Genomic DNA, 19,280 nt, shown 5'->3' on the forward strand with positions numbered 1-19,280 from the left:
TGTGTGTGTGTGTGTGTGCGCGCGCCCTCATGACAGGCTCTGGCAGAGGCAGAAGCCGACTGGGTTTCAACACAGCCAATCATACGCTGGCCTTCTGTGGCCCACTGCCTGACTGAGCCAATCAGAGGAGCCCGTCTGAAACGCACACACATACAAACATACAGTCGACTCATAAACAATCTAATACTAATATTAATAACACTTAACTCTGTATGAAAAAGCAAAGGTGAAAATCCTCCCACCGATTTTCCACCTGTCTTACTCATCTTTTTCATTCTTTTTCCTGTGTATTGCTCTCTCACCTTCTCCCTGTGTCTTGCTCTGTGTTTGATGTTGCGAATGTTGAGTTTAACTGGCCTTTCTTGCTTTCTCTTTTGTTGTGTCCAGGGAGGACAGGTGTTTGACAAAATCTGTCCCAATCTTTTGCACACACTTACACACACATACACACACACACACACACAGCTGTCAGGCCCCTCCTGGTGACCATCTGGCCGTGAAGCCAGGCCAGGCCAGGAGTCCCCCTCGTCACTCTGTCCTCTGGTACTATTCATTTTCTGTATCTACAGGCAGGACCACAAAACCTTTATTTCATTCATATATATATATATATACATAGCGATAACAATTATTTACCATCTCTGTTATATGCCGGCTGATCTCGTGCTCTGCTCCGAGGGTAAGGAGCTTCCGCACCTAATTGTTTCCCAGCCGGCTGCTGTTCTTGTTCTTTGAGTTAGCTGCTAACTGCTAGCAGCTCCTTTTTTTTTCCAGCGGTGAGTTGCGTGCATAACACGCCATCAAATCATTGCACCTGTGCCATCTATGCTCCAGTCCCATAGACTGTCCCATATACACAGACATTTTTGTGGGCTGTTACTACCTCCGTTCCCAGCTCAGAGGTGAGACAACTCTTGTCTCCCCATTTTACGGTAGTACCTTTTATATAGAACAGTGAGGTGGCATGAAGTTCTCATCTTGAACAGGCAGTGTAAAAGGGGCTATTTTTCTGGCCTCTTCTGTCAACTGATTGAATTTCCTTGTATATCGCTGCTGTATATGATCCATGTTAATCAGCTGTGTTTGAGTGGAGCCAGTAGTCTATTTTGTAATGAGAAATTGGTGACAACTTTTATTTAGCTTTGAAAAATAGCCAAAAACTAGTGCAGTCAAAAAGCATGCTATCCTAATGTTTAGCCCCATACATTTCTCAAAGCCCTTCCAGTAACTGTTAAACTCATGCCAGACTCAACATTGTATTTAATTAGGAATATACTGAAAGGATATGGCATGAAAAATTGTTGCTGCTTTGGGGTTTTGCAGTGATAATTTTCCATCACAGAATGGTTATTTATTTCTTAGATTTTTGAAAAGTCTAAAAATGCCTTTTCTAATAAATGTAAATGTAGCAAATTCCAGAATTTTTGTATGAAAAACTAGATTATAAGGAACTCTTTTCCTTCACAGGCAGAATGGGAAGGGAGTGGCTGTGCTGTTTGTAAGGACTGCTGCTTACACAGACTGTTTCAATGAGTCTCACTCATTCTGTGGGATTTCATTTCTTTCTGTCGTGACTACCCGAGAACCAAACTTTGATTCCCAGTTTGTCTCATTACAATCACATCAGGAAGAACAATAAAAGGGTTTTAAAATCACAGATACCATGTGACTTTGTAAAGCTAATAGGCCAACAGTTCTGGCTATTTGCTCCAATATTTCATGTCCACAATCACATTTTTGTCACATTCTTTTTAATCATCAGTGTCCCATTGTGCAACAGAGCTCTGTAATTTCACCATCAGATATCCCACTGATCATCCTTCAGCCCTGTTTGGTTTTGTCTGTTTCTTTACCCTGCTTCTCCTTCACCCTCTCTCGTGTGTAGTTTTATCGTAGCTGCTGGCGGAGCCCATGTTGTTGAGTAAGAGAGAGGGAGGAGGAGGAAGAAGGGATGGGGTGGGAGGGGGAGAAAGAGGGAGAGAGAGAGACTGAGAGAGAGAGAGAGAGAGAGAGAGAGAGAGGGTGGATCTGTTGATTTACTAAAGACTCAAACACGACCAGTCTCCCCTCCCACACACCCACTCACATTTCCTCCCTCTCCTCATCTCTCCCTTTCCCTCTCTGTCTCTCTCTCAGCCCCCACCCCCTCCTGGTGTGATGGTACAGCTCCAGAAACAGGAAGGAGCCGCAGCTCTATAAATAGAGTGGAGCTGCTCAGCCAGGAACCACTAACAAACACACACACACACACACACACACAGTTTCCCCTCTCGTCCCCTCTTTTCTCTCTCTTTCTCTCTCTTTCTCTCTCTCTCTCTCTTTGTTGCTTCTCTGCTCTCTGCTCGCCCTGTTTCTTACTTACACTTTATCTAGAAAATATAAACACACAGCCTTAGACATACATATATGCACACATTGAAACACACATGCATATAGTCCTATACTTGGATGATAATTACTTGTGCGTTTAATGCTAATGGTTTGTAAATATGTGTTAACACACACACTGCTGCTTCGCCTACTGCCTTATTCTTCTTTTCTCTCTCTCTCTCTCTCTCTCTCTCTCTCTCTCTCTCTCTCTCTCTCTTTCTCTCGCTCACACACACACACACACACACACACACACACACACACACATTAGGGTCTCTTATTGAGTTGGGGGGGTCAGAGATGGATGGGGGTAGATGGGGAGAGAAAAAGTGATGGTTTTCTGTGGCCACCAGATATTTATGTCAGGTCAGCAGGTTTGAAACTGCTGATGACACACGTGTGCAAGTGCACGCTCACACTCTTTCTTTCTTACTGCACACACACACATACACACACACACACGCACACACACATCAATACTTTGCATTCTTGTATTGATACAGTATTGCTACGCAAAACAGCAATGTTATGCTGTATCAATTTTTTTCCCCACCTCTAGTACTACAGTACATGACACCAGTTGTCTGATATCAGGCTAACACCGCCTCAGCAAAAACTATTTAAATACTTTACACATTTTTTGTTTTTTCATGTTAATGTGCATGGCTGGCTTCTTTTTTAAAAATAATTATTTTAAATATTGTAATAAATATTTAGATGGATATAACTGACAACGTCAGCAATAAATACCAGAGTTGAACTTTTTTGGACAGGATATGCAGCCCTGATGAACTAAATTGTTAAGAAAGTACAAAATTACCCAACATAGAGTCATGACATTAGAATACCAGTATGTTTTTAAATATAGCTTTTACTTTGGCCGAAGGATAAAGAAGCATTGCTTACATCTGTCAACCCTCCAACTGCAAAATAATACTGGATTCATCTGTAGAGTTGGAAAAGCTAAAATTTTAGACGTTATTGTTTAAAAGATTAGAATTGCGTGTGTATTCAAATCAGGGGTGTATAGGCCCCCTGTGTACAGAAGGCAGACTGGCAGGCGCTTTCTCACATGCACACACACACACACACACGCACACGCGCACGCACACACACTCACTATTTTCTGGGATGGCAGCCAAATGTTTCTTTTGTTTGCACCTTCCTCTTGTCACTTGGTGCTTTCTGTCCCTCACTCCCACAGACTCTTTGTTTTTGTCTTCTGTCTGTCTATTGCCCAATGTTCAGGGATATGGTCAGGAAAGCTAAACACTGTGTGTTAAAGGGTCAGCATACAGAAATAAAATATTACAGTCTTCAATAATCTAAATAATGTGAACGTGTCAGGGTAACTGTTGTCTTGTTTCCAGTCTTTATGCTAAGCAAACTGACTGCTGGCTCCAGCTACGTATATACCATACAGACGTGAGAGTGGTATCAATCTCCTCATCTAAATCTCAGCAAGAAACCACCAAATACGTGTGCTATTCCTTTAAGGTCGGAAGCTTACCCAAACTTTCCCTCTGCTCACCAACATGAACCTGTTCCAGATCTCTGACATGGTCATTTTGGGCTTGGACCAAGTTACAGACAATTCATGTCAGGGTCATTTGCAGCAAGGCTCTTGTGGTGATTTTCAGTGACTTGCACAAGGACACTTCTGCAGGATGGGTACTTGCTGACGTGTGCTTGAACCAGTGTCCTTGAGATGAGGGACAGACTCTCTTAATACTTCTGCTTGTTTTTCTTCTTGTTTTGTGCTCATATCTCGATTATACCTGATGTATCGCTGCTTGTTCCACGTGGGATGTATAACATACCCATATCACAACACAGAGTATAGGCGTCTTTTTGTACCTGCAGGGCTCTAGCCAGCTACTATTTAGTCGCATATTGTGACCATGGAGTGCAACTTGCAAATATTATCAGTATATGAACTGGAGAATTATTATTTGTTTTCAGCTCAAAGTAAATAAATCCTCACATTTGATGGCACTGCAGTAACAGTTTAACTTTCAACGCGTTTAATGATAATGAGAGCCACAGGGTGTGTGTTTTTGTAACTGTAGGGCTCCAGACCACCAGTATTTAGTCACATTTTGCAACCATGGAGCACCAGTGCAACTTGCAAAATGTATTAATGTATAAACTGGAGAGCTGTTAGTTTGTTTCCAGCTCACAGTGAATAAATCTTCACGTTTTAGGGAGGCACTGTAACAGTTTAACTTTCCACTAACTACTAACAGTTGACTGTTGACCAAAAGCTTTAAGTTCACAGCAAAAAAATCCCAACACACAACGGCCCAGGACTTTAGTATAACAGTCCTTTATTTAATTTTATTAAAATAGTACTTCATTTAACGTAATTGTAACTGTAGTTTTTTATACTTTATAATATAACAATAGCTGCTTTATCTAACTTTATTGTAAATGTCGTCTATTTAACTTAATTATAACAATCCTTTATTTGACTTTATTGTAACTGTAGTTTATTTAGTAGCTTAGTAGTCTACAGTGGTTTAGAGGAGATTTTAAAGGGCCAGTGTATAATATTTGGCATGGTTTATTGTCAAATCTGAATCTGAATCTGAATATTCTACCCATTAATATGTTTANCTTTTCCTCCTGATGATATATCTCCCCAATGATGGTAGCAGTAGCACCGAATCCCATCCTGTGCAGCAAAATGGGAGTGGAGGATTCAGCCTCTCTTCTCGCCCGCTCAGCATCTAAGTTCCTCATCTGTATGCTCTGGCTCAAACAGGTATGGCTCTGGGTCTGTGTCCGCTACAAGAAACTCTTCAAAATCGCGTTCAAAGTCGTCCATTGCAGCTACAATAGTCCGGAGATATTGCTAGGCTAAATAAACAGCTGAGCTCTGTTTACAGGCTACGCTGTCAGTCAGTGTGCAGGCTGGAGATTGGTGGAGCAGAGAGGGGAAGGGGTACCGGCTTGGTACTGTAAACGAGTATGTGTGTATGAAGTGTGTCTGTTACGCTAGAAGAGTCAGAGTTTGGGACGGAGTCTTTTACCCCCTGGAGTGTTACTGGAGTTTTTGGAGTGCTCAAATAAACTGGCCTTTTTCCCGAATGCTACCCTGGTCTCCTGCTCGTGAGGGATTCATTACAATATCGTAACATGGTTTAGATGTCTAAATAAACATTCACCTCGTCGCTAGATAGACCTACTCCTGAAAAACTCGTGTCTGCGCAAGGCTTTTTGTCCCTACAAGGCCACCGTCATTTACCCGACGGGAGGGGTGAGCGAGTGAGCCCTGCAATCTAGAATTTGACCACTGATGTCACTGTTTTCAACCCGTTTTACACACTGGCCCTTTAAAATATTGAGACATATATTGTATATTTTGATATAGCCTAAAAATACTGCAATATCAATTATAGGCCATATCTACCATCCCTAGTATCATCTAAATCGAACTGACATTCCACACAGGTGGAGTGATAACCTTGATAACCTGGTCACAAAATTGTGAGTTATCATAGTAAACACTCTCTATATTGGTGCCTGCTCCTGGCCTCATTTATAATAAGCAAAACAGTCAGGGACTGCAGTCAAGGCTACAATATCACTTTTTTGTATGCTGCAGCCCACTACTATTTAGATGTTGGTGAATCCAACAAGCAAGCACGGTAACAAGACTGAAGGACATTTTTGGTGATTTTTCTTGTCAGTATACCCTCTCTGTTACCCTTCTCCTTGAAATGATTTCTTCTGAAATAATCCTTTTAAACAACTAACAACTTAAACACTACATTCAACTACATTTTTTTTAAATAGGTTTCCTTAAGTCCCAACAGTTTTAGCTGTGCACCTACAGTCAGTTCCTGAACACAGCTTTAGAAACTTGTCAGTTGGTGAGGACAAATTTGTGGTCACATCATGTCAGAAACTCCATAACTAAACCGCAGCATTTGCTGGCAGTTTATGGTTTAAAATAGGTGGATGCATGCTTTGCAAGCTTTTTGCCATAAACCTCATCAACACCACTCACACACACATACATACATACAGTGGAACACACATTTACTTATTAAAGACCTGTTTGATTTAATTGACTCATTTCACAGTCTAGTGGACCAGACCAGGAACAAACGCGCGCACACACACACACACACACACACACAAGCATAGTACATACTGGCCTGCACCAGGAAAACCTAATAAAGTTTGGACAATTATGACCCATATTTGTGGGTCTGTGTTATCTGATTATTTTCACTCAGCATTATTCATCTTTGAAAACAAAATAATGTATGTTCTGTAATGTATTTACAAATGTAGACAATGATTAATTCCTTTAAAAATGGACATCCTGCTGATGGCTGCAGGAGATTGTTGTTAATAAGAACCATAATAGCCAAAACATTTGTTCTTCTTGCAGCAGAAAGCTAAGGCTTTGATGTTCTCTATCTCGTCATGACCTTACGTTACCTTACCTTACGTGCAGTGCAAACATGGTATTTCCTGTAATTTCAGATTTTTTCCCTGTAATGATCGCTGTTTGCATAATCCTGTGTATATCAATCAAAAATTAAAAACCATAATACCTAGAGCGTTCATTCTTCTTGTAGCAGAAAGCTAAGGCTTCTGTCGTCTATGTTATGACATTGTACACTTATAGTGACATCATTGTGCTACGATACGTGCGGTGCAAACCATGCAAAAACGTGCGGTAGCAGTAGAAGAATAAATGATGACTGCCTTTGCACTCTGCTAAAAAAAATGAGCATATCTTATAAATAAATAATGTACATGGTTCAAATAACTTCTCAAGTGTTTTGTTTATGACTCTGCATTTTAAAATATTTTGGATCAATATGTTTTGTGTTTTTATTTTGAAGATTTGAAGATATTTCAAGAAATTATATGACAATAAGCAAAAATACCAATGTATGGAGGTTCCGGATGGATGTCATGTCCAAGTAAGACAGAGGTTTGTGAGCTCCAGCAAATTTTACCAAAGAAACAAACAAAACGCCAAAATAAGACTGCAGCGCAACGTTTCTATATCACACATCAATTAGGTTAGTGTCAAAGTAATAGTTATGTGTAAAGCCAGTAGAAAAACAGAACAAACCAGCTCATCAGAGATGCCTGAGGCTGGCGATCACGAGGAGGCTAATCAACATGTTAACAACACTGTTCTGGAGGGATTATTTGCACTACGGACAGAGATTCGCTCCTTCAAAGCTGAGATTGGTGAGATGATTGTCCAGAAATTTGAGCAGTTCTCAATGTCCATTAGGAATGAACTAACTGGTTCTGAAGAATGACACCATTTCTGCCATGAAAGAAGTAGCTAGTGCCCAAGCTACAACTTTAGTTGAGCTCGAGCGAGGCGCCTCACACACATCAGACCAAGGGCTGCTGTCTGCTTCCGTGCTGTTATGGGATTGTGCGGGTTGGATGGAATTTGTTTGCCAATGACTCTAACTTTGTCATCATGAGTTTGGCGAAGGGCAGCACATATCAGGATAAAATTAGTAAAGGGCTCACCTTTACATCCTGGAATGTTAAAGGCATGAACCACCCTGTTAAACATGGCAAAATTCTTACTCACCTGAAAGCACTGAATTCAGATATTATGTTTCCGCAAGAGATGCACCTTAAGAATAGTTCACATTCTAGACTGAGATCCAGCTGGATCAGTCAAATTTTTCACTCTACCTTTTCAGCAAAGGCTAGAGGTACAGCCATTTTAATACTCAAAGGTATTCCCTTTAAACATAAATCGGACGGAAATTCAGTCTTCACCAATAACCCACCAATATCTATGGGCCGAACTTTGATAATCCTCAATTTTTCAAAAAAAAGTGTCAGTGTCAGTGATTCCAGAGCTGTCACTCACTCACCTAATTATTGGAGGGGACTTCAATTGTGTTCTTGACCCATATCTGGATAGATCTTCCACACAATGGGCTCCTCCTTCTAAGGCCAGGGACTTTTTAAAGGCATATATTAGTAGCGCGAATATATGTGATGTATGGAGAACTTTTAACCCTGCAGGTAGAGATTATTCCTTCCACTCCCTAGTTCATAATGTTTATACCGGAATTGATTACTTCCTTGTTGACATGAAACTGATGCCTTATGTCCTAAATGCCACCTACCATGATATTATAATTTCAGACCACAGCCCAGTTACATTTATGCTTCACCTAACTGACCTTTCTTCAACTAACCCAGTATGGAGAGATGACTCCAAACTTCTTAGTGACCCTGCATTTTGTGATTACATGCATGCAGAGATCAAAATATCCTTCGATACAAATAATCAACCACACATATCGCCATCCTTACTTTGGGAAACAGTCAAAGCTGTTTCATCTTCCTTAAAAGGGCAAAGAAATAAACAAAACAGAATTATTCTACAAAACTTAGAGGAAGAAATCCACCAACTGGACCATAAAAATGCTGAAACACCATCTTTGGATTTACACAAGAGAATACTTAAACTCAGACTCCAATATAATCAGATTATCTCACAGAGGCTATCAACACCACTAAGGTATGTAAGACAGAAATATTTTGAATTTGGCAATAAGCCACACAAGTTGCTATCAAGACAGCTATGCAAAATAGAGAATGACCGGTCAATCCACAAGGTTAAGTCTGATTCTGGGCTATCCCTGACTACACCTAAAGATATTAACAACCGCTTCAAACAATTTTATGAGTCACTTTACTCTAGTAAAACCAATCAAGATCCAGTCCTAATTGAGGCATTTCTGAACGCTTGTAATCTACCAACACTGAGCCAAAAGGACTGTGACTTCCTTGGGGCAGATATAACACTTGGGGAAATAAACAAAACTTTAAGATCACTGAAAGCTGGAAAAACCCCTGGCCCAGATGGAATACCCTGTGAAATATACAAAACCTTTAATGAAATATCACCCCTCATGGTTAACATGTTCACCCAGGCCCTAGAGGAAGGCCTTCTTCCTCCTTCCCTCTATGAGGCAGTGATCACAGTTATTCCCAAAAAGCGCAAAGACCCAGAAGAGGTTGGCTGATATAGGTCCATATCCCTCATTAATGTGGATCAGAAGATTTTAGCTAAGACTCTTGCTAACAGGCTAAATACACTTCTGGGCAAACTTATAAAACCAGACCAGACTTTGTTCCAGGCCAGAGTTCATTCGGTAACCTGCGCCGCCTCTTCAGTATTCTGCATTTCTATTACACTAGCAACACTGACCTGGCTATCATTTCTCTAGACGTGGAAAAAGCGTTCGATCAGGTAGAATGGCCATATTTATTTGCTGTTCTACTTAGATTTGCTATGAGAGACACATTTATTTCCTAGATTAAGACTTTATATAGGAACCCTAAAGCTCAAATACTTACAAATAAAACACTGTCATCCCCCTTTGATCTTCAAAGAGGCACCAGACAGGGCTGTCCCCTACCCCCCCTACTTTTTGCCCTAGTGATAGAACCTCTGGCCAAAACAATTAGATCTGAGGAAAATATACATGGGTATCGCACCCGAAATATGTTACACAAAATATCTTTATTTGCCGACGATGTCCTTATCTTTACAACAAAGCCGCATATCATTATTCCAGCAATCCTACACACAATAGAACGTTTCAGCTGCTTCTCAGGCTCTAAAATAAACCGGGGAAAATGTGAACTCTTGCCTGCTGGTCAATTAGACTCTTCACAACTTTCACATTTTCCATTCAAAATCTCCAGCGACAAATTCACCTATCTTGGCATTGTTGTAGCTAAGCTGCCAAGCTCTCTGTTTGCAGCTAACTACACCCCCCTGCTGGAGAAACTGCAAACAGATTTTCAGTTCTGGAGGTCCCTCCCCATCTCACTAATTGGCAGGGTCAGTACCATCAAGATGAGTTTCCTTCCACAGCTTCTATATCTTTTTCAGGATCTCCCTGTTTTCCTTCCTAAAGCATTCTTCAAACAACTAGATTCACTAATTTTACCCTTTATTTGGCACTACAAAAGTCACAGGATCAAAAAACACATCTTTGCAAACCAGAACTTGAGGGTGGGCTGGCTCTTCCAGACTTCCAGCTCTATTATTGGGCTTCAAATCTCAGAACTCTAGCACTGTTGCTTAACAACTATAATGAACGCTGGGCATGGATGGAAATAGAATGGGAACAGTGTGCTCCCTATGATCTAACAGCTGTAATAGTCTCCCCAACCTGTCTTAAAAATCTATTTACAAGGATAACTATGTTATTCACAATATGATACAGGTCTGGAAACAGATTAAAACATCCTGTGGTGTGAATACACTATCTTTCTTACTCCCTATTGCAAATAACCCCTCCTTCCCACCTTCGCTGCTGGATAGCGGCTTTATACACTGGAAAGACATGGGCATATATCGCATAGGGCATCTCTACCTAAATGGGACATTTGCAACCTTTGCTTAATGGATCAGGATCCCTAATGTTTGTTTTGTTGTTGTTGTTGTTGTTTTATCATTATTGTGTTGTGTTGTGTTGTATTTTATTTTATTTTATTGTATTTTATTTTCTCTCCCTGATCCATCTGTTTATTGTATTGTGTGTTTAATTACACCTGGAGAACAAAAATGAGATACTGTATCTCTTTCAGTTTTGTAACTTCACAAATATTCTCCAATAAAAAACCCTGTTTGACAAAAATACCAATGTATCCACAGGGGAACTGTTTCAATTACGTGTACTTTTTAAAGAGAAATTCACATATATTTTCTTTTGAAGGTGAAATGTGAAACACAAATAATCATAATAATCATCGGCTACTGTTGGCTGATAGGCTCTCTTTATTAAGCGGATGGGTCGTACCAGTGGTGTAGTGGTAGTTGATAAAGTGGTTGTGCTACTAGGTAGATGGGTAGGTTACAAAGGAGAGATAGGTATACTCTGCTATATATTTCAGTGGCTTTTTGGCTGATAGGTGGGTATACTGTAAACAGCAAAAAAAAATTATGAGTATATCCGATATACGACACCACTTAGTCCTACAGTAGTATTTTACTGTAGCACAAAAGCCCTGTTTGCTCCTTTGTGATGCTGGGATCAGGAGTGACCTGCAAAAAGCTGCTCCGAACTTTGCTGCCAAGTTCTCAGACAGAATTTCATGGATCAGACATTGTTACAAGACACCTAACGTTATGCCTGACTCGTTACCTAACACTCCTAACGCTGGTAACTGTAACCTTTAACTAAGCTTGGTTATTTCCCTGTGGTGTGCAGTTGGACTTGAATGTATGCCTCACTTACCTAATGTGTGTAGATCTCTGAGCTGTGTAGGGGGTAAATGGGTTACTCACCCTTCATCAGACCCTACCACCACTGTAGGCTGCCACCCTGACCCGACGCTTCGGGCGTCCCCTCCGGTCGACGGCCAGGCTGGGCCAGCACAAGCAGCGTTGTTGTGATTTTAGTTCATAGGGGAGTTGAATGCGACCTCAGATCAGGTGAGGTGTGTAGTGGCGTTCCTGGATCGGTGGATTTTGTCTCCGGATTTCTGAATGTCTGTCGGAATCTTCTGCAGAAATGTGGGGTGGCAGTCTGTCGGCGTCTCCAGCAGCCAGCCTCGACTCCAATCAACCGCCGCCTTTTCAGGTGTGTGAGCTCCTAGGAAGGGGAGTTACCCAATACTCCAAGTGGAACATCAGCCTCTCCCTGCTTCCTAACTCCACCCCTAACTGTACACCTAGGCCTCCTAATTATGTGTCATAACAGACATACTGATATGCAAATATTGCTACTTAAACCTACTCCTGTTTTGTCAACATGCATGCATACTGTATGTGTGCCATGCCTTGTTTTTTGGTTAACTAAGTTTTTTTTTTTAATTTTTCTTGTACAATGGCCATCTAGTTAGCCTGGTAGGACCTTCCTGATGACATGAGCTCAACATTCTGTTTCGCTCTCTGTATTAGTCTAGACTGGGCGGGAGTACTCACCTTGACAGACAAACTCCTTCAGCTAATCAGAGTAAAAAAACATCAGGGGACATCTTCTTTATCACCACTGGAGCCAGTTAATGAATCAAGCTTTGTGAAATCCAGTCAGAATCATCCACCACACCTCCTGCCCACCCCACTCGTACTTTTGCTGCCTTAACTTTCATTGTTCAATTTACAACGACTTCGGAGTGAGACAGGCTGGCGAGTGTATGCACTAGTCCTCGTTTAATTGTTGTTATTGACTCTGTTTCTGCAATAACATCACTCGTTGCTGTGTTTACGAGATAGCGTTGTTGCTTTAGGAGCTACCATTACTGTTCTGCAAGCAGTGGCTTATATTTTATGTCATCAGCTACAACGTAGTCCCTGATTGGCTGCTTATGTTGTCAGCTACGGTGCGGATCCCTGATTGGCCCCAACTGGATCTTAATTTCTGGATATAAGTCCATCATAAGTACATCATGTCATCAGGATAGGCTTACATGGCTAACATATCGCCACTCAGTGTGAGTTTGCATGTGCGTTGCATGGCCATAGTCAGCGTATCATTTGCAGGACTGTCTCATGTAGTCATTGTAGATACAATGTGGTGGTGAGAAAAGCAGGATTGAGGGAGAAAGCATGCAAAGAGGTGTAATGGTGTGAGGAAGGGCTGTACAGCATAGTTATTGCAATAATTTTCAAAGGAGATGATTGCAAGACGTGTGTAACTTCTGATAAGGTGATAAGTATTAGGACACCTCCTAATATTTATCATAGAAGGTCTTATGTCAACACTATGTCTTCTGGCTGTACAAATGTAATCCTGTAGTTAAAAGGTTTGTGCTGTTGACCAGTATCTTCATGTTGAAAGACAAGTCTGCCTAAACATGTGGCTTAACATCAAAATAATCCCCATATTGTGGAGCAGTTTCAACATTGACTCACTCTTTATGTTGAGACTTTGGTTTGAATTCAATATGATGCTTTACCTCTGAAGAGAGGGAGTAAGTGAGTGAGAGGAGAGGAGGAGGAGGAGGAGGAGGAGGAAGAAGGAGGATGCAGTGCACAAAGCACCAGAGCAGCAGGTTGCTATAACAACAGCACCTTAGTAGTTCCATCTCTGTCTCTCTCCTCTCCCTCCCTCTCCCTCTCTGATCACCCTCTCATCGTTTGCTCCCCGCTGTCATTTGGCGCGCTATGCCTTTCCATCAAGCCACCTATCTCCTCCTCCTCCCTCCCTCCCCTACCTACCTCCTCTCTCTCTTACCCTCTCTTCTCCTCTTCATCTTCATGTTCTGGTTGCTCCTCCACTCAAAGGAAAAAAACCATCTGCCTGACAAATGAATCCCTTCTTCTACCTTGTGTGTATGTATCTCTCCCTCTCTTTCTCTCTCTTACCTTTTGTTTCTCTGTATCTTTGTCATCCTCTCTCTGTCTGTTGTGGGAGCCGACAGAGGAGCAGTCAGCAGGTGTTTATGTCAAAGAATACAGAGAGAGATGCAGGAGGGGAAACTAGCAGCGCTCTCTTTCCTTTTTCTCTCTCCTGTCTTTGCTCTTTTACATCCTCTCGTCCTTTTTGCTCCGATGCTCTTTTCCCTGTGCTCTCACTAAGCACTCCAGCTTGATTAAACTACTTCAAAAGTCTTTGTCTCTGACTCTCCATAGCTTTTTCTCTCTCTCTCTCTTCGCCTGGCTCTGACTTTCTCTCACACATGCCAACACTTGTTTCTCTCAATTTGTGTATTTTATTGCAGTGATTGTCAAATGAATAGACACATTGCCAGGTATATTGCTGTAATTCAGAGGTGTAATTAGGTTGGTAATTGTGCTTAAAGAAACAAATGATTAATTAAGTACAGTTAATATAAAGTATTTGGTTCTGGCTCACAGTATTATCATTCATCCGGTCACGTTCCCTCAGGCTGTGGTATGCTGATTCATACAGTATTGAGCAGACACAACCACAGTCCATCCTTCTCTTTCTGTCTGCATGCATTGTTTTTTTTCTGTCTCTATTTTCAGGATCTTATCAAGAAGGTTAACTTGGTAATGATTTTTTTATAGGTGGTTGTGCAAGCAAAACCTGTGTGTGTGTGTGTTTATGTGTGCGTGTGTGTATCAGTGGAAGGTGCTGTAGTTCACACCACCTGGATAATTATGGGAGTTTTTATAGGTGGGCTTTGAAAGGCGAGTCTGTTATTATCAACATGAGTCACTGGCATTTAGGGAAAGCCTGTAACACACACACACACACACACACCCTTACACACACAAAACCAAAACCCGCTTACAGGAGACTTGAATTATTTAAACCCATTGATTGGAGGACCACACACACACACACACACACACACACACACTCAACCACAAACATAAACACACACAGTTGATCAAGCCATGTCGTGACAGTAGAGATGTGTGTTTTCCTGTGTTTTTCTCAGTTGTTGCCCTAGTGGCTACACCATCATAAGAGTTCAAGTCTCACACACTCATGCACGCCACACACACGCATACACACACACCACACACAAACACTGTAGTTTGGGCTGTCAATACTAATGGTGTTTATCATGCCATAAAGATAATTAGGCTGACTGTCAGTCAGAGTGGGGAACAGAGAGGGAAGCCAACCTGACAGCCCCCCCCCCCCCCCACCCCATACACACACATGTACACACACCGGAAAACCAAGTAACTCAAAAAGGATGATTTGTTGTTTGTGTTGAGGTGTGTGAGTTGTTTTTGTGATGTGTGTGTGTGTGTGTGTGTGTGTGCACGTCTGGCAGTTTGAGTGGGTCCACCTCAGGGTCAGAATACAATCTGAATATATTTAGTCTGTTGTTCCATCTGAATAACAAAGAGCAAAGCATGCATTTGCACACATACATGTATCAGTGGTGCTTCCTTTGGGTGGGTGTGTGTGTTTGACTCTTTCACATGTGACAGCTGAGAGCGTGGATTTTACAAAATATGTTACTGCTCCTGAGCTCCTTTATCACAGAAGGCTGTCTGAAATGTAGATCTGCAGGATACACGTAGGGCCTGCTGTATACGGAACTGGAAACTGCTCCAGTCATTGTGCATATGTATGTGTTTGTACAATTTCATGTGTTTGTGTGTGTGTGTGTGTGTGTGTCAGTAAATTGACAGAGAGGAATGAAATTTATCCTTCCAGCATATTGCTCCATGTATTTTTTTCCCTTTGTTGTATACTGTGCAATTTAATTACATTATCTTTGTAAAACATTAATATAGTTTGTTTCAGGTCTTGTAGATTTTTGCAGTATTAATACATTTTAATTCATTTTACCTTCTTTAAAAAGTTAACAGCATTTAAAAATATCAGGGCTGTCAGCATTAACACGTAAATCACAACGCAATTAATATTGCGTTTTTTTTACTGCATTAATCGCGTGCTGCTTTTTTTGTTTCTCCAACGCACCTTCACTTGTCGTCAAGCTGCCGCAGCAGCTTCCTGCTGCTGTAGTGATGGAAAATATGACACTACTGCACTTTTAAATGGCTTCTACTCCCAGTAGGTTCTGTTGACAAGTCAAAAGTCATCTTGTGTCAAACGAAATTAAATTATCACCAAAGTACTTTGAGTGTGAGCTACCTCCTACGAGCTGAGCACACAGGTGCAGCTAATTAGACTGATATCAGTGGGCAAATGCATCGCCAAATCCAGCACTATTTTGGAGTGAGTGAATTGCCTGCGGATGAAACTTAATCGAGTTAGTTGACTACAGCGCTTGCTAAATGTGTGGAAAGTGACTGCAGGCCAGTCAACATCAAGAAGGACATCGGGTCTAAGGGATGTCCACAGGTTGACATCTTGTGACCAGTCATATGTCTTACTGTCATGGGGAACAATAGTTTCATGCATACAAGACCTGTATGAATCAGAGCAAGCAACTAAACTGGAACTCCAGAAAAGTGCATATGCTGTTGTTTTAACTGGGCATCACTGGACATCAGTGAGTAATCAAAATTATATCAGAGTAATTGCACTTTCTTAACTGGAACAGTAATCCTTACAAACAAACAAACACACAAACATACAGACAAGCAAACAATCAGTACACTTACATACAGGTTTTAGCTAGTAGGCCATTTAATTGGACTGCTGTCCTTGTCCAGTATACAAGCACGGGAGGGGAATCAGTTTATTGACTGAAGTATGTCGACTGCACTACAATAGGTGCTGATATGCCCCCTTTCAGCTTGTTAGTATTGGACCTTTTTCTAGTTGACCCATTACATCACAGACCAAACAATAGACAAACAAGTTCACAGAATAAACACTTGTCTCCACCTTTAAGTCATGGTGTCAGACCACACTGTTAACTATTTGATTTCAGCGATTAATCAGTTTGATTTAAAAAATAATCATTTGACAACCCTGTAAGTAATATTAATTACAATAGAATTGATTTGTCTGTAAGTGAGCAGTCTAATCTGCTATCAAATGCTGTACTTCGATGGTCTCTTAAGAATAGCCTAAGATTTTCTCCAGGCTATATGTACAACAAAAGAAGGAAATAATACTGAAACTATACAATCTATTCTCTGCACAATGAAGTTAAGGGCAGGACTATGCCACTGATTTTAACACAAAGTTCATTTTTTTAATAAATCCTAAACTTTGGCTTGGATTTGGGTCGGAGCACAAAATTTGCACCCTGGGAACCTTTCATAAATGAGGTCCCTGCTTCCCATCCGTCATTTTAATAGCATCTACTATTTCTCTGCCAACTTCATTAGGGTTTGAAATTAACAGGAGTGAGGAGTAAAATGGAGATTGAGGGTTTATTAGATTGCACAGTCATTGCACAGAAATCTTCATTTTTAGGCACTCTCCCCCTTTTTTCATCACAGTTAAGTTGTTGCCAATTCCCATTGTTTACCCGAGTCTTCATCACTGCCAACTCCCATGCTATCCTCAGGAAGCTGAAGACTACAGTGTGCCCACGTTTGATACATGCATGGAGTCATCAGTTTTCTCTCTTCTCTTGAAACTAAAGTCTTTTTTTTTTTTTTTTTGTTTAAAGATATTTTTTGGGCATTTTTAAGCCTTTAATTGATAGGACAGACAAGTGTGAAAGGGGGAGAGAGAGGGAGTGACATGCAGCAAAGGGCCACAGGCTGGATTCGAACCCCGGCCGCTGCAGCAACAGCCTTGTACATGGGGCGCCTGCTCTACCACCAAGCCACCGACAGCCCTAAAGTCTTTTTTGGCTGGACCTCAGCATGCGAGGCTAGCCCTTTAAACACAGAGGTCTGTCTGTGAGTGACTGAGTGAGAATGAAGCTACAACATTGGCTACATTGGCTCTCCCATTGGCAGTTGATTTTTGTCCTCTGCTCAGAGGGTATGGAGCTTCCAGACTTCTCCCCATTCCTTATTCTTTATTTAACAGAGTTTTTACTTTTAAGCACCGTATACAAAAGACAGTCTGCATTTGCATTGGTATCTGTACATATATTTATCTTCAGGTGCATTTATATTATCCATAGCAAAGTACTCATTACTCCTGCCTGCTCTTACACTTAAATCTAATCTCCTTACATTGGATTACCTGCACAGTCAACCACCTACATTTGCACTACCATCATAAGCATATCTACTGTAGATACTGGGTGTCTTAAATTCCCTCCGCATTAATAAAGTATCTAGCTAGCTAGCTAGCTAGCTAGATAGCTAGATAGCTGCTCGTTCTCTCAACTGATTGGTCGGGTTCAGTCAGTAAAATGCGGCCCGAGCCGCACTCCAGTGTGTGTGTGTGTGTGTGTGTGTGTGTGTATGTGTGTGTGTGTGTGTGTGTGCGTGCGCGCATCGGGGCGAAACTCCGCCGTGCGTGATACAGAGAGCAGAGGAGAATTGTTTGTTTTTTTTGTTTTTTTTAAAGATTATTTTTATGGGCGTTTTGCCTTTATTGACAGGACAGAGAGTGAAATGAAACTTTTTTGTTTGAACACGAGATGTTGCTGCTACACCTACAATGATTGATTTCCAGTTAATAAAAATATTTACCTCAGTAAACATGATGCTGAGAGATGGAGAATAGAGAAATACTATTTTTAATATGTTAACCCACTAATATTATATTAGTACTGTATACTACTGTAATGTCAAACGTTTAGTAGTGTTGCTTAGTAACTTTGAAATTAAATGAATTTTCTACAGCAAATGGGATTTTCTGCTCCGGAAACACTGTATGTTTACATGCACAGTTAAGTGGAGCTACAATAATAGCTTGACAAAGGCATTTAATTGGACTACTGTCCTTGTCCCAGTATACAAGCACAAGAGGGGAATCGATTTATTGGATATAGGTGGAGATATACCCTCAACATCTTAGTGCTGGACCTTTTTCCGGTTGACCTGTTATGTCACAGACCAAACAATTGCCAGTCAAGTTAGATACAGTTAGCTGGCAGCAAACTGGTACTATGGTTAACAACTTTACAGCTCTGCAAATTTCATACATGCTGTATGCTTTACTTCTTGTACAGATGAGATGCATGCTATCCCATGTGGTTATGATGTTATGGTGTTATGTTGTTACTGGCTTCTTCTTCTGTTAGACATTTAATGCTGTTTAACCTCTGGGTCAAGAACCCAGGGCAGAAGCTTTGGAGCATGCACAGAGCACCTAGGCCAGTTTGGGTCCAATTGACTGTAATCACGCAGGAGTAATTTCACTCCCAATCACTTTATCTAGGTGTGTTAGTCCAACTTTGAGAAATTCGGTTTAGTACAATTTCAGTCGGACTTCCGTGTTTACATGTATTTTAAGAGTCTGGTTTTAGTCAGACTAACACAATAAACCCATTTTCTTTGATGTCATGTAAAAGTACTGACTGGTTTTCTTGCTGTGTAACTGGTTGAAAATGTATGCACTTAGTTCAGCTTGTGACTGCTTCTATTTTTCTGTATATGGCCTGCAATCAAAAAGTTTTACCATCCCTGT

The 19,280-nt window shown here is 41.1% G+C and overlaps 1 protein-coding gene across 1 annotated transcript in view; it reads left to right on the top strand.

Annotated features, from left to right (window-relative positions):
- The window catches only part of maml3 (mastermind-like transcriptional coactivator 3), a 174,419-nt gene that overhangs the window by 64,118 nt on the left and 91,021 nt on the right, over positions 1-19,280 (top strand). The gene's annotated exons all lie outside the window — the stretch shown is intronic.

The sequence above is a fragment of the Epinephelus moara genome, chromosome 5 (assembly GCF_006386435.1).
Source record: "Epinephelus moara isolate mb chromosome 5, YSFRI_EMoa_1.0, whole genome shotgun sequence".
NCBI classification, from domain to species: Eukaryota; Metazoa; Chordata; class Actinopteri; order Perciformes; family Serranidae; genus Epinephelus; species Epinephelus moara.